At 50.9% G+C, this 16,720-nt stretch overlaps 1 protein-coding gene across 3 annotated transcripts in view; it reads right to left on the reverse strand.

Annotated features, from left to right (window-relative positions):
* LOC146798226 (uncharacterized) overlaps positions 1-16,720 on the reverse strand; it is a 1,134,427-nt gene that overhangs the window by 260,297 nt on the left and 857,410 nt on the right. The window contains exon 4 of one of the 3 annotated variants that reach the window (XR_014968642.1): positions 15,916-16,670. The exons of the other annotated variants lie outside the window; for them this stretch is intronic. The gene's annotated coding sequence lies outside the window, so the exon portion shown is untranslated. Of the gene's footprint in view, positions 1-15,915; positions 16,671-16,720 lie in introns of those variants that run through there. 3 annotated transcript variants of the gene reach the window in all.

Raw genomic sequence — 16,720 nt, forward strand, 5'->3', positions numbered from 1 at the left:
CCTCACCAAGATGGGGCACTTCATCGCCTGTAAACAAGTCCCCACTGCCGGGGTTTTGGCATCACTCCTGTTGAAACACGTTGTGCGGCTTCATGGACTTCCGTTGGGGATAGTGTCGGACCGGGGGTCGCAGTTCACAGCCCGGTTTTGGAAGGTGTGGTGTGAACAGCTCGGTATCCGCTCCTCCCTCTCCACGAGCTTCCACCCCCAGACCGATGGCCAGACAGAGCGGCTCAACCAGACACTCAAACAATACCTGCGCTGTTACACTGATCAGGCAGCTGACTCGTGGGTTGACTTGCTCTGGGTGGCCGAAGTGGCCTATAACAACGCACAGCACTCCGCCACACACCACACCCCCTTCTTTCTCGCTTCTGGGTTCCACCCGTGCTTTGTCCCCTTCATTCTTCCGCGAGAATCCACGTCTCTTCCCAATCTTCAGACGAGGCTCAGCGCTATACGCTCCGCGTTGAGGCAAGCCCGGACTAACCTTCGGGTGGCCAAGGGTAAATACAAGGACCAGGCCGACAAATAACGCAGGCCCGCACCGGTCTATCACAAAGGGGACAGGGTGTGGTTGTCCACTAGGAATATCCGATTCAGAAAACCCAGTGCCTTCAACCCCAAGTACATAGGGCCCTACCCCGTGGTGCGACACGTGAACCCCGTGGCGGTGCAACTGCGGTTGCCCCCTCATCTGCGGATTCACCCGGTGTTCCACGTGTCGCTGCTCAAACCTTCATTGTGCCCGATAAAGAAGGTCCCGGCCCCCGTGTGGGTACATCATGACCAGGAGTATGTCGTACGGCGAGTTCTAGATTCCAAGCTGGTGAGGGGGAAACTTTGGTACCTCTTGGCGTGGAAAGGCTATGGGCCGGAGGAAGACTCCTGAGAACCTGCTTCGGCGGTGCACGCGGCTCGCCTGGTGGCGGCCTTCCACCGCCGCTCTCCCTCCAAGCCTGGGGGCCCCGGCGGTCGGGGTGCCGGGGTGAAGGGGGGTATGCTGTCATGATCCGGCGCGTGGCGAAGCCCCGCCCCCAGGGAACAGACTCCAAGTCCCAGGATCCAACGCGCTTACCTGCAGCACGGGACCTCCGGAAGCCGATATAGCGCGGGACAACCCGGGAGGCGGGGCCAATGATTCCTATCGTCAGACTCCAGAGTGACGTCCTGGAAGCAACCTCCGAGTTGTTTTGTTCCTGCTTGGCTTCTTTTGTTCGTATCCTGCGCAGAAACCCCGTTGAAAGAACCGAGACGGAGTTATCGGCAGCAAGGCGCAGGTGAGAGCTCTCTCTCCGTTGGCCTCACGCTCAACCTGTGGTCCCGGGTTGCTTTCCCCTGGCTGGCCTTCTTGGCTACCCGCGACCCCGCTGTCCTCCCAGTCCGTTACCTTACCCCCAGTCGGGGGGCCCTACCTGCTGGTCCGGCGCTCCTCCGCCCAAGGATTCCGGGCGTGACGTTGCAGCGCCGGCTGCACTCGAGTGGCAGACCTCCCGTCTCTCCGTGACCCGAGACACCGTCTGTCCTCTGGCGCTCCTCCGCCCAAGGATTCCGGGCGTGACGTTGAAGCACCCTACAGACTTCAGGTCTCTCCGTGATAGAAACGGAGGAGACCCCTTCAGACTACAGGCGCTCCTCCACCCCCGGAGGTGAAAGGGCGTCGAGTGGTAGCGCCACCCAGTCAGGACTCTGACTTTTTTTTTTTTTTTTTTTTTTTTTTTAGACAGTAGGTGTTCTTTATTGAAAGTTTATGATAGTTATAGATTTAGTAAGCAGGTGATTCCTAACCAGACTGAAGAGATGCAGCCCGTTTGAGGCAGGCACACCAAACACAGCGAGTTTATTCATAGAAAAGTGGTCTCCAATTAGTTCTATACCAAGAGCTACTTTTTTTTTTTTTTTTTTTTTTTTAAAAGGTTTTTATTAAACAGAAAAAAGGATACAAGCATGGGCCTACAACCACCAGGGCCGGCCGCTAGAATCAAAACGGATCACACAGTGTTAAAGTCATCAACCGACCCATGGTCCCCAGCCCATTACAGAGCTCCGGATACTCCTAAGGGACTCAGGATACATACATTTACCATAAATAACAACTAAAAACAAAAGGCGAGGCGTAGTGATATAAAGTGGGCGTCAGACTACAGCGGGGGGACCCTACATCCGACCACCAGAAGGCGGTCAAGGGAAAGGAGGACTAAGAGGTCAGGGGGGGGGGTCACGGGAGAGCCAGGTCTACACTCGGATAGTCCAAATACGCAAGGAACCATCAAGGGTCAGGGGGACAAGGCAACCTCGGAAGTGTCCACCAGGGGGGGGGGCACAGATATTTCCCCGATACTGATTCCATTGCCCCCAGATTCTACCCCATGCCCCCGGTTTACCACGAGCCACATACACAGTCTTCTCCCTGAACATGCACCAGTCCATGTTCTCCTTCCATACGGACACGGTGGGCGGCCGCTGGGAACCCCAAAGCTGCGCTATATCTCTCTTGGCAATCATGTTCCCCAGGGCCGCCCACCGAGTCTGGGCCGCGTTATAATCATTGGGCTCCCACACATTCAGAACACAGCGACGCACCTCCGGCAACAGAGCGACCCCGGTGACTTGTCCCATTACCACATGCACCCGGCGCCAGTATTCCGCCACCTCGCGGCACTCCCAAAGGATGTGGAGAAAGGTGGCACTAAGTCCACAGCCCCGCTTACAGAGCCCGTCGTCAGAGAATCCCATCGAAACCAAACGGGGACCCGTCACGTAAACCCGGTGGAGAATCTTCAGCTGGACCAGACGGAGACGGGCCGGGATGGCCACCTCCTTAGGGGACGACAGTGCGGACTGCCAGTCCTCGTCGTCCAGCTCCACCCCATCTCCCGTCCATGCCTCCCGAAGACGCACCAAGAGGTCAGCCCGATTATTGATAAGTTTTTTATAAATTAGAGAGATAGTGCTATCAGGCACGTGACCATCGAGTATGCGGTCCTCGAGGGGCGAAGAACCGGGACCTTGGTCCCTACCCCAAAGACCGAGAGCAGGGCATGCCGAACCTGGGCGTAACGGAAGAACTCCCTTTCAGTAAGCTCGTATTCACTCTGGAGCGCCGCGAAGGTTTTAACCGTGCCCTTGATCCATAGGTCTCCCACTCTGCTAATACCGATCGTGTCCCAACGCTCAAAGCCTTTCGTTTTCCAGAGGCTTCCCAGTCGGTCGGAGGCAAATAAAGGAGTGGCACATGTTAAGCGCTCACTCCAGCCCATGGCTACATTAGCCGCCTTCCAGATCCTTACCGCAATCTTAGTAGGGCCCGTAAGGGTCCTTCCAGCCGAGCGGGAGTAAAGCGCCCTATTATAGTCACCGCCGGGAAGCAGGAATTTATCCATCTCATACGCCGGGTTCAAGCCAGGCGCATACGTGGCATGGTTAATGGCCGATAGCTGTGAGGCCCAATAGTACCTTCTAATGTCGGGAAGCGCGATGCCCCCGTCGTACCAGGGGAGAGTAAGCTTTGCCAGAGCGATACGCGCCCGCCCGTCCCATACCAGTCTCCTCTGCAGGCTCTCCACCTCCCGAAAGTAGGCCACCGGAATGACGTCGAAGGAGTTCTGAAGTGCATAAAGGAATCTGGGAAGGGACATCATTTTAAACAGTGCTGCGCGACCAAGCGGGGACAGGGGCAGCTTACACCACCGAGCCGTATCCTCCCTCAAACGCCGAAGTGGAAGCAGGAGGTTCTGCTCATAGCGAACCGCCGGGTCCAACGAGACGTACACCCCCAGGTACTTAAAGCCGGACAGAGATAGTTGGATCGGAAGCCGAGGCGGCAAGAGAGGAGGGCCACCAGAAATAGGATAGACACAGGATTTAGACCAGTTAATCGTCAAACCCGAATTTCTCCCAAAGGAAGTAAGAACATCAAAGAGAACATTAAGCGACTGCCGCGGCGAGGTGAGATACAAAAGAATATCATCCGCGTACAACGAGACCCGATCCTCGAAGCCCGGGGCCCACCGGATCCCTCTGATCGAGGGCTCCCAGCGGAGCCAGGCAGCGAGCGGTTCCAAGGCGAGAGCAAAGAGCAGAGGGGACAACGGGCACCCCTGCCTCGTACCCCTACCGAGAGCGAAAGGCCGGGAGACCCGCCCATTGACAACCACCTGAGCCATTGGTCCAGTGTAAAGAAGCTTCACCCAGCCAAGAAATCCCTCCCCAAAGCCGAATTTGGTCAAGGCAGCCCAAAGGAATGGCCACTCGATGGTATCAAAGGCCATCGTGGCATCCAAAGAAACCAGTACGGCTGGTTCGGAGAGGTACTCCGCCCTAGCGAGGGCGCCGTGGAGACGCCGCAGGTTAAGAGCGGTGTTACGATGAGGGATGAAGCCGCATTGATCAGGATGGATCAGATCACAGATAACGCTCAGCAAACGATTGGCGAGGACTTTAGCCAGTATCTTAGGCTCGGCGTTTAATAGAGAGATAGGCCTGTAGGAGGCACAGCGGTCTCGTGGCTTACCTTCCTTGGGGATCACGACTATAGTAGCCAGACGCTGGTCGGCGGGAAGGGAACCCGTCTCGAGGGACTCCTGGAACATACGACGGAGGAAAGGCGCGATTTTATCAGGGCGCAACTTATACAACTCAATAGGCAGGCCGTTGGGACCCATAGCCTTGCCAGAGCGAAGGGACCGAATCGCGGTGGCAATCTCGTCAACGGACACGGGGGTGTCCAGCTGTTCGCGGTCCTCGACGGACAGGCCGGGCAAAGCAATATCCCGCAGCAGAAGGCGAGAGTCTTCCTCATCCCTATCCGTCACCGGGGAGTACACGGCCCGGAGGTGGTCAGCGAAACACTCCACAATCTCACCAGGCTCAGTCACACACGCTCCATCCGAGGCCCGAAGCTCCGGGACCACACGATTCACTCTCTCCTTCTTGTCCAGCCAAGCAATCAATTTACCCGCCTTGTCCCCGGCGTCATACAATCTACCCTGTTGCTCCCTATACATAGTCTTGGCAGCATCAGTAACAAGAGACCTGTATTCAAACTGCTTCAAGCTGAGGGCATGGAGCCCGTCCGGAGTGACACCCGCCTCCAAGGCCGACTCCAGCCCCGAGATGTCAGTCTCCAGCTTCACCACTGCCTCACTCTTGATCTTCTTTGCCACCACTATCTGGGAGAGGGCGTGTCCGCGGAGCACGGTTTTAAAGGCTTCCCACAGGGACATTGCGGACGACACCGACCCCTCGTTTTCAAGGAAGTATTGGTCAATCGACTTGACCAAACTGTCGCGAGTTGTAGGGTCTCGCAGGTACCAAGGGTTAATGGGAGCGATCCGCCCTGCAGACCGCGACCCGGTGTCAAAGAGCAGCCACAGCGGGGAATGATCAGAGATACCCCGCGCCAGGTGCCTAACCTCTCGAATCCGAGCAGTCTGGGCCGCGGGCATAAGGAAATAGTCTAATCTGGAGAGACTCCCATGCGCCCCAGATTGAAAGGTGTACTGACATTGTGTCGGATGCATCAATCTCCAACTATCTACCAGACCGAAGGTCTCCAATAGTCCGCCGAGCCATGCCTGGGCAGCGGGGAGGGCCCTGGGCGGGTGACGATCCAGGTCACCCGAAAGCACCGAATTGAAGTCCCCGCCCATAAGCAAAAGACTGTCGGGAAGTTCAAGCAGCATTCGACCCAAGTCCGAAAAGGTGGAGTTCTGGAGGCCCGGGGGGACGTAAACTGAGACCAAGGAAAGGGACTGCCCCTCCCACCTCCCAGTCAGACCCACATAGCGCCCTCTATCATCCGAGACTACCCTGGTGATCTCTAACGGCAGTGAGGATCGCAGGAGAATGCCCACCCCTCTAGAACCTGTGGTGAAACCAGAATGAGCCACGAGGCGGTATCCCCCCCTGTTCATTGCATGACAAACATTACCAACCAGATGCGTCTCCTGTAAAAACACCACATCAGGAGCCAGACGACGCAGATACTGCAGCACAACACCCCGCTTGATACGGTCCCCCAACCCATTGACGTTCCATGACATCAACCTCAACCCGTCCCCCCCCATCCCCTCCAGTAGATCAAAGGTCCCCCAGCCAGTAGCACAGCCCCCGAAACTGGACAAAAATCAATACCTCGCCCTGAAAACAAAAAACACACATCAAAACAACTCCTCCCACCCCCCAACCCCCCCCCAAATCCAACTCCCCCCACCCTGCACCCCTGCGGTCCAAAAAACCACCCCAACTTGCAGTGTGCCTGTCGCCCTACTAACCCCATTCTACGGAAAGACCCCGGAGGAGGAAAGGGACCCGTCCCCGCCCGCCCCCCACACAGGTCATAGTGAGACAAAATGAACAAAAGAAGTAAAACCCAACCGAACAGTGCAAAATGGCAAAGTCAAGGACCAAAAGTCACTCCAAAGGGGACCCGTCACCTGCGGTACCGGCAGAGGGCCCAGGCCGGTCACCCCTGTCCGGCAGCGAGTCCAGCCAGTCACTCACAGTCGCGGGAGAGTCAAAAAAGGCAGTCCGACCCTCATGTTCCACTCGAAGTTTTGCGGGATAAAGCATAGAGTACTTAAGGCCCAGGTCACGGAGACGACGCTTCACCCCCTGGAAACCCATCCGCTGTTTCTGGACAAGTTGGGTGAAGTCCGGATAAAAGTTAATTGACGAGTTCTCATGACGAACCGGGCCGTGGACCCGTGAGGCCTGCAGAATCGCATCTCGGTCTCTATAGTGGAAAAGTTTGGCTACAATAGGCCTCGGGGGGGCCCCCGGCCGCGGTCGACCGCCCGGAACTCGATGGGCCCGCTCCACGGCAAAGAACTTACTTAGGCCAGCAGGGGCCAGCTGTTGGAGGATGAGTTCCTCAACCAGGAGGTCAACCGGGCGGTTGTCGGAGGACTCCGGTACGCCTATGACACGGATGTTATTGCGTCGGGCTCGTCCCTCGAAGTCCTCCAGCCGCCGGGCCATCTGATCGTTAGCCATCTTGATGTCGCCAAGAGTGGTCTGTAGGTCCAACACATCCGCACCAAGGGTAGAAGTCCGCACATCGAGCGCTTGAACCCTCTCGTTGGTTTTAGAGAGATCCGCCCGAATTAATGTGACATCGATTGCCACCGTGTCGATTTTACGGGCCAAGGCCTCGTACTGCGTGGCGATGGTCTCCCTGATGCCATCAATGGCGCCCATGATGTCCTGCAGGGACAGCTCCGGAGAGACGGACGTGCCACCACCGGCGGCGTCTGGGGGGGCGCCGGCCGCTCCAGGGGACCCTCTGCCATGAGTGTAGCGGTCCATGTTGTTCGCCTGGACCGGTCCCCCGCGGAGGGAAGCTTTAGTCTTGCGCCCCTCGGGGCCCCCCTTGCCCCCCATTTGGGCCACGCTCACCGAAGGGGACCGCCGATCAAGGGTCGAATGGGCACCGGCACCGCAGACGGGCGCCTCACCAGAGTCCGCAATATAGCGGTGTGAGGGGACCAAAGGCAATGGGCACACTAGTAGCAGGCGGAGACAAAGGCCTCACGCAGAGGCCTAGGAAACACCCAGCCACACCAAGCGATTCTGCCGTCCAGCCCCTTCAAAGTCCAAAAGTGAAACCGAAAGTGATGGAGCGACCACTGGCACAACGCTGTAGCCGCTGTTGTTCAATTACACCCCGGCTCCACAGTTCGCCCTCACACCGGGCACCGCCGTCGGGTGGGTCCCAAAAGTTCAGACCACGATAAGTCAGGATTCCCAGGTCCGATTCGATTTCTGAAAGGAGATCCGTGTTCAGCCAGCCTTCATCTTCCAGATTCCGTAAACTATATCAGGATAATCTCAGGATAAATTCCGAGGAGCAGCGAGGGTCCGGGGAGCCCTGTGCTCACGCGACCATCTTGGATGCGCGCTAGGCTCCTCCTCTCAGGACTCTGACTCTTGCAGCACCCTCGCTCCCTTTTCGCCCCTACCCGTGACTCAACGGGGTAGAACAGGACGAAGGCACCCTGGCTTCTACCTGCTTTTGAACACACCCTCAGCCTGGCCCAGTGACGCAACTAGGGTCTAGGTGTCCCGAGGAACCGAACGAAAGGGAGGAAGGGACTACAGGTACTATACAAGCCAGTCCCGGGGTGGTGGCGGGGTCAAGAGGGTAAGCCTAGGTTAATCCCTCTCTTTCTCTCTTACAGGTCTCTCTCCCCGCTGTTCCTACCCTTCCTTCCCTCACCCACCTGTCTTCTGAGTCCGTGGGTGTTACACATACGCCGGACTGGGGACGGATGGGGGTGGACCCCTACATAGCATCGGCGTCATCCCGAGGAGAGGATCCCTGGGGACCGTGACAGAGGGCAATATGATCAGTATAACTGTTATTAATGTAATTAACTAGCACCTTTTATCTATCCCGGTAAAGGCTTATAGAGTTGTGGTAGGGGATTTTAATTGTAATTTTGAACCCCTTGGCATTACCATAGAAGCACTTAGTACAGAAGAGGATGAAGTGTGGACAATTCCGAGCTCACACTCCAACTGATTAAAAAACGGTCAACAGCAATCCTGCAAATAAATACTTTCACCCTTAACAATGGCCTTTGAGCTTGCAATGAGAGCACACCATCGGACAAAGAAGGGAAGGTTACCTTTAATCAGCAAGGTGGGGCTAGCCGCATTGATTACATTCTGATGGACGTTAGGCTGTGGTCGCGGGTAATTAAATTGGAGGTGGTATCCAGACAGGACAGCAATCATAATGTCTTGAATCTTTCCCTAAGCCTACTGCGCCCTAGTATTCCACCACATGACCTAGAACCCCTTGATAGGAGGATTTTACTAACTTGCAACAGACATAGGTTGAGATGGTCTATTATTGCTGCAACCCCTGCTATACAGGCCCAGCTGTACAAGACCATTGCCATAGCCTTGGAAGCAGTCCTAGCTCATGGAGGGAACGCATTTGTTGTTTCAGTATGGGAGGCCCTTAGTGATATTCACAGCCCCCTGCTCTGCACCATAAAGGAGCTGTCACTGGTAGAAGCTAGCACTCTGCCTAAACGGGCTCATGTGGCCAAATGGATCAATAAAGCATGTTGATTAGCCAAGCAGGCTTTAATGGCTGCTATTAAGGGGGGGCCAGAGTAACCATCCAGTAAGCTAGAGCTTCGTATAAAGCTTTACTAGGAGGGCCAAAAGAGACCATGAAAAGGCTAGATAGGAGGAATTATTGGCTGCATCTAAGTAGAAAGACCATCACTCCTTTTGGCAATTAGTTGCCAATAAGGGGCTTAATTGTGCTTCTCCGCTGTGTAGTAACTTAGCAGCTAATGCTTGGGTTGAACACTTTCCAGGTCTTTAAGCCCAAGATGTGGGAAGGAATGAGGGAGCCCTGTTGCCAACTGCTGGCCCAACACAGAGCCCGAATTGCAGGGCACATTAGGAACTGACTGTAGCCACCCATGCTGAAGGTCCGGCCACCCTAGGGGAATGGGAAAACGAGTCTCCCATTCCCCTATGAGGAATGGGAATACGAGGCTCAGTCATCTGGTGTTTTCCCTGCATCTGCACTGTTCCATCAGACTGATTGCGTTCCCAGCCCTATTACAATGACTGAAGTTGCTGCATCAATGGATTGGATCACCACAGGGAAACCTCCTGGGCTTGATAAAGTGCCCTGGCACCTGTTCAAAGCCGATAAGAAAATGTGGTGCCCCTATTTTACCCTTCTTTTTAATAATATTATGAATGGACTTACAGTGCCATGGATGTGGGTAGGGGCTGAAATTGTCCCAATATACAAGAAGGGCACTAGGTCTGCCCCGTCTAATTATCGTTCTATTAGCCTCATCGACAGCTTACAGAAACTTTTTCGCCTCATTTTGTTGAGTAGAATGCAAGCAAGGATCAAGGAATTGGATTTGTTGACACCCCTCCAACCAGGGTTTAGGCCTGGGACAAGCAACTATCGACCTAGTGCTACAACTAAAATTAATTTACTGGGAATATGTCACACTGGGCATCATTTTGTCCACATATGGTCTGCTTTTGACCTAGTTCCCAGTAAGGGTCTGTGGGCAGTCATGACCAACATGGGATCCTAAACTACCTAATAGATGAGTTTAGGAAGCTCAATCTGGATAATAATGCGCAAGTTAGTATGGCCCTGCGGGGGAATTGATAGATTCCATTCCAGTTACTCGGGGCCAGACAGGGGTACGTACTAGCCGCCACTCTGTAGGGTGCGTACAAGCTCCAACTGTTTTTGTTATACATCAAACACTTGGTAAACATGCTAGAGCAGTGCCAGCATGATGCCCCGCCCTGGCCAACAGGAAGGTCCCGTCCCTCCTGTTTGCGAATGACACGAGACTGGTCCCGAGATCCCCAATGGGTATCCAAAACCTTATGGACCAATTTGGAGTCTTCTGCAGACAGAGAGCACTGGAGATCAATACAAGCAAGACAGCCAGATCGCATCCAGTCCTAAATGGTACCCAATTGGAGAGGGTACGCCCCTTTGAATATCAGGGGCATACTCTTAATGAGCACTTTGACTGGTCGCCTCAGATTCATAAGTCCAAACTTAGCCTAGAATTTTATAGTGGCGGCCTTCTGAGAGCCTTGAAGGTGTCCAGCTTTTGTCCAATGACACCAGTACGGCAAATCTATAATTTGCAAGCCTTGGGGGGAGGGGGTCTCTTTATGGTGGGGAGCTTTGGGGGCACGCAAATGTCAATGATTTGGAACTGACGGATCTTCCCCCTAGTACTCCACCAGTGCCTCTTCAATTTGATCCAGGCATTCATTTACTCACTCACAGAGTAAAACTTAGACCCTTAATGTACTGGTGGAGGATCTGGTCCTCAGCTCATCTATTATCTTATCTCGGCTGTACTCCCCGGGCCACCAGGATTGCAAGGTTGGGATATGTCAAGCATTAACTTGAGGAGATTGGGTGCGGGAACATGCGGGCTCATTCTGGAATGTCTAATGGCATTTCCAAGTCTATGCTCAAGGAGCGATTTTGGAGATATGTTGATGGCAGATTGCACATTTCTGGAGGGTAGGCACTCTCACCTTAACCTGCCTGGAATTTAAAGACACTTATCATTTGGAAATGTATATGGAAACAATTGAGCCTCTGGCTGCTAAGACACCCTACATTAAGTTCTGAGTTAGGACCTTGCCACTTAGATCATTTTCTGTGAAGTGGCGCCGCCCCCTCACTGGTGCTGAACCTGACCTAAGTTGTTCATTTTGCCCAGATGCCAAGGAAACTGTAGACCATGTAATGTACATTTGTCCTCAGTATTCCATACATAGGAAAAAATGGATTCTGCTGTTTTGTTGCAATTTGGGCTATAGGGACTAGAAAATTGCAACTAGGGTATTCAGGACAGACACAGCACAACCAATTGGCTTTGCTGTTTCCCAGGTTTTGGCGTATATGTGAAGACACAGACAGAAAAAGACTGCCCAGTTGTTGCCTATTCCTCAGCACCTATGATTCTTGTGCGTTCAAGTTGCATTTCGCTATTTTCTTATGTTTTTTTAAGAATGTGCAATAGTAGATAATAAGTATAGGAGTTGCTGGATGAAATTTAACCTTGCATTTTAAAACTGTTATGATGTTATTTTTGCATATTGCTAGATTTAACTATGGGTATTTTCATTATTTTATATGTCATGTTTTTAAGCGTTTAATTATTCAATGATTTTATAGTTTTAAGTCATTGTGGTTGCTTTTATGGCCATTGTCGAAATAAAGCTATTATTATGATGATGGTAGTTCATTGCCTTCAGTCGTGGTTGCAAGACTAAAAAACATTCCCGGTCTCTACCTTGGATTTGGCATAGTCTTGTAAGATGTAGATCTTGCTTCCTTTCCATTGGATTTGGTTGTGTTTCTTTATGAATATTAGGATTTTTCTCATATGCTGGTAGCATGATGGTTTGCATACAACTGGTCGCAGAAGAGCTTGGTTGGGGAGTTTTATAGACTGTATGCTGTGGGCTCTACAATTCCATCTCTTTTTCAAAAACAATGTCAGTATGTTGGGGGATTCATTTTTCTAAGAATAACATACAAGAGTCAGCGGATCCTCTGCACCCTCAGGGATGCCAAAAGTAGGGAGGTTTCCTTTCTGTTTCTGTCCTCCAGAGTTGCTAAATGTTTGGTGAGAGACAACGTTTTGGTGTTTAGCATTTTGATGGCTTTGTTGGATTTTACTTCGGAGTCTTCTAGATCACTAATTCTCTTCTCATTTTCAACAATCCTATTATTAATTTGTTTTATGTCAGCTCTGATTGTGTATAGTTCATTCTGCACTGAGTCAGTGTTTTATTTTGTGGATTTAGCCAGGTCATGTACCTTAGCTAATTTCTAGACAAAATCATTTCCATTGTTGCGCTAATGTCATTTTTGTTCTAATAGGCGAGCCAGGGTTGGGCGGATCTGTTTGTACTCTTATCATGTTTGCTTTGGTTTCTTTTTATGCCATTTCGTGATCAGTAACACCAGGTCTACAATATATAGTTAGTAGAGATACTTTCAAACCTTATTTCCAAATCTAGCTATGTAGATATCATCGGAAACTATTTATTCGGCTAATAAAAGCCATAATCGCACAGAATAAAAACAAAACAGTAAAATACCATATGTATACAACAAGTACAGATTACATATATAGATTTCACTAAAACCATGTTAATCGAATAAAATAGATATAAAATTCATTGAGAAAAACAAAACCTGAGAAAATTCAGCTCATAATATTCAACAATAAAAAGGGATTCTGGTGTATTTCTTCAAGGATGGAACAAGTGAACTAAACAGAAGGCATTTTTCTCCTAGTTCTTACAGCACTAGTGAAATAGCTTGCAACTCCGAAGCAAACCATAGGCGAAGAGAGCATCTGCAGATATAGTAGTGCTGGCCTTGCCTGGACAAAATGCATTGGATCAATAGCGGAAGAATTTATTTTTTACGCCGAGTGACATAAAATTCACAAAACAGAGTAAAGTGCAAAGTGTCCTGTTCTGAAAAAATTGTCACGTGGACATGGCCTTGAGTTCTCAAGCTTCAGGAAACCCTTTGGAAAAGCTAGTAACAATGTATGAGCTTCAATCTAAATCTGGTTAACAGGTAACAATGATAGAAGTTATTAACAAGAGACAGGTAAGGGTGCACTTTTGGACAGGGACTGGGTGTGATGTAATTTCTCACTGTAGGTTTATTGATTTCCACACCCTCCCTGTCCTTCTGTTGCCTAGCCAGAAACTGAGACTTGATCCTCCTGATGTCAATAGATCGCAGCAATTTGGGGTTTGTATAGAGATCGGGCAGCCTACACCTCTCATCTGCTCCGCTATGAACCCCAACTAAGCAATACGTAGAGCCCTCTGCAGAGCCATACAGTCCACTATGTCAAGTTGATTAAGAGTGGGAACTGGCGAGGACCAAATTCTCATCCATCGTACTAAAGGTGCAACTGCAGTATGATCAGAAATGTGTCCCATACCAAACCCCTCATGCAACATGAATCCAGGGATACAGTGGGGGACAGCTAGGAGCCTATGCAAAAATCTGTTTTCCACCATCTGCAAATCTTTTACTTATATCCTGTTGCATCCCACCGGAGTGGTATACGGAAGAACACTGCCCGAGCATCTACGGCGCTGCAACGCGGCCGTAATAGGGCACAACTACACGTCCCATGAGCACCGGCGACGCTGACGCCGGTGACTTCAGCGCGCGCATGAGTCGTTTCCTCATCAGAGCGCATGGAACCGCTGAGAGACGCCGATAACTCGATGCCGGAGCTGCAGCAGAAGACGGAGGCTGGTAGGGGTGCTTCGTGCACCGTACACTTTCTTATCCGTTCTTGGAATGTAAGCTGTGGGCTCTTTCTTTTCTTGTGGTGGCAATTCTAACCGACGCTTTGCCACTTGGTGGGTTGCTCCGTTGGTGGAACACATCTTGGTTCCTTGCAGAGCAGCTCGTGTCACGGCCTGTCAGAAGTCACAGGTGAGGGGCATTTTGTGAAGTACTGTATGCTGACTAAGGCAGGAATATCCCGATAGGCGTGGGGTACGATGACTCGTACAAATCGTTAAGGATCCTGGCCTGCTCGTCCTGAAACCGTTTCCCACGTTGGTGAACCAAGTGGTTCATGCGGGGGAACGGTACATTTAAATACCCCTTGATAAATACGCACTGGCTCTTGGAGAAGGCTATATCCTCCAGTGCCTTCAGTGAAACAGCCTGGAGCAAGGGGCAAGCACTTGGTGTTTGTGATCCTGTGCAAGAGTGAGTGGGACTGTGAGCCTGTGGAGTTCTTCCCTGGTGCAGGTGGACAAACCCATGTTGGGATTTTAAGAAAACCTCTGTGCAAGACGTATTGCCACAGAGGAACATTCCTTGGTTCCTGATTTGAGTTGGGGGGATTTATAAATACGACTCATTTTTCATGCATGTCTCTTTGTGTATATAAAAGCAGGGGTATAAAGAGTGAGCTGGAGGTCAGCTCTTCCACACCCCTGGCTCAACAAGGCTGGATTGACTAGATGGTACGTGGGGCTGTTCTCATAGGGTGACCCTCTGCTTAAGTGATGTTAAGACCGTGATGTCTATTAATTGTTACGCTGCACCTTTAGGTCAAGCTGGTATTTCTACACAGCCTAGACGATACACAGAGTAGAAGCACAGACTTTCTTTCCTTACAGGTATTGCCCATAGGGGGTTTTACATTACAATTACCATTAACATAGAATAGGAAAGAAGCTGTGGGTAATCTTGGTGTTTTTACCTGTCTTGTTATTTTCACAGGTCTCCTTCCCCGCTGTCCCCTTCCTTCCCTTCCCCCGCTTGACCACTCCATGGAGTCTGTGTACTAACGTTCAGACCGTGGTGGTGACGAGAGGTGGACCATCTAAGCAACGTACGACCCTGAGGAGTTTCAGCCACAGCATATCCCCACACATTGCAGCCATAGGAGGCCATCTGGATACATTTGTCCCTATAGACTTTTAACAGTGCGAGGACGGGCTTTGTTCCCGACCTTTTTGCAAAGTCCATGATAGCCCCTCACCGCCCTTGCCGGAACTTTCTTTTTGTGTGCTCTCTGCGCAACCCAAGACCCGTTGTCATCAAACAGCACACCCAGGTAGGGGAAAGTTTGGTCTTTAGTGAGTTCAGTCCACCTGCAGAAGAACTTACACGTCGCTGCCTTCTTGGTGACAATTGTCATGGTATGTAATTTGATAAAATTAGTTGCTAGATCAAGTGTGTTCATGAAATCTATAAAAGCATCTAAACATTTTGTAGTCCTACACCTGTCCTAGCAAACAACACTGCATCATCTGCATACAGAAGTGCAGGTATTAATTTGGTACCAGCTCTCGGTATGTCTCTGCTAGTAGCGGAAAGGATGTCCCGTAACTTGTTAATCAGAGTGTGAACGATAGGGGGGGCAGGATACACCCCTGCCTGACCCCTCTGTAGATATCACTTTTTGACACTAGGCGGCAGTGAATGGTTGCAGAGGTGTGGTGGCAGGTGATAGTAGCACTGTAGATGATTTTAGAGAGTATATGGAGTTCATAAAAGTTAAGAGGTTGCTCACTCTTTCAAAAATGATGAAAACCTCACATTTCTCTGTATTCGTTTAAAGAAAGTGCACACAAATTCTCTCTACCTCACCATAGAGCTTGCTTACTCAGGCATACTCGTTTGGATTGGGTTGAGGTGGCCCACTTGCTAGGGTCATTCCACCCGTGCAACAGGGTTGTTCACATACTGGTACTGCACCGAGCAGCAGTCAATAACCCAGTGGTAGACACTAGTTAACTTACTAATAACAAAAACAAATGGCAAATAATCAGGCGGCGGTCAAAAGTCAAGTGATAACCCACTGTCATGGAGAAGGAAGACAAGCAAGCTTTTTTTTTATTTAGATAATATCCAGATAGTATGCTCATCAGATTACTGCTTGATATAATGCGTAAGCTTAACAATTTTTTGTTGCCGTTATTATTAACGTCATTTTTTGCTGTTATCTGTCTGTGAGCTTATCACTGTCTTGGTTCTGGGGCAAGCTGTCCACGCAGTGGCACCATGTTGATTCTAGACCTCCGATCAGCAAGTAGTTTGGGGCAAAATCTATTCAAAGCCCCTGATTCGACTGAGGGCAAGTTAACCCTCTGCTCTCCAATGTCGGTCTGCTGCGTGCCTTATTGGGTGGCAGAGAAATTAGAATGTGAGTGACCACTCCGGTCTGTTCTTGCTCTGGTGCTCATATGATGGTGTGGCTTCCTTACATCATTAGGCTGCGATCTCTTACAATGCCAATGTATCCAGTAATAGGCATTTATAGCGAGAGAGTTCTCTGCTTATTTTAATGGGAGTGTCGTTGAAATCGTCTGTGGACCAATCAACGATTTGGCCTCGGGTTTATCTGCTCCCTACAGTGGCACCACTTTGTTCCGAGTTAGCTTGCCGTATGGATTTTTCATTCGCCAGTGGTTCTGGAGCTAATATTTAGGGCTCTTAGTGTGCCCGGGGTCAAACTGCACCTTAGGCGTCAGTTGCAGTCATGATGTGCTCCCCTTGGACGGAGCTACAGGCTCAGCACGCCATCTTCTTCCTCGTCTCAGCCACGCTCTCATGATTGAAGCAATTCCAAAAGCTAGATAGAGTACATCAATAAATGTAACTGTTAAAACTTTACCAGGAATT

Source organism: Triturus cristatus, chromosome 9 (assembly GCF_964204655.1).
Source record: "Triturus cristatus chromosome 9, aTriCri1.1, whole genome shotgun sequence".
Classification (NCBI taxonomy): domain Eukaryota; kingdom Metazoa; phylum Chordata; class Amphibia; order Caudata; family Salamandridae; genus Triturus; species Triturus cristatus.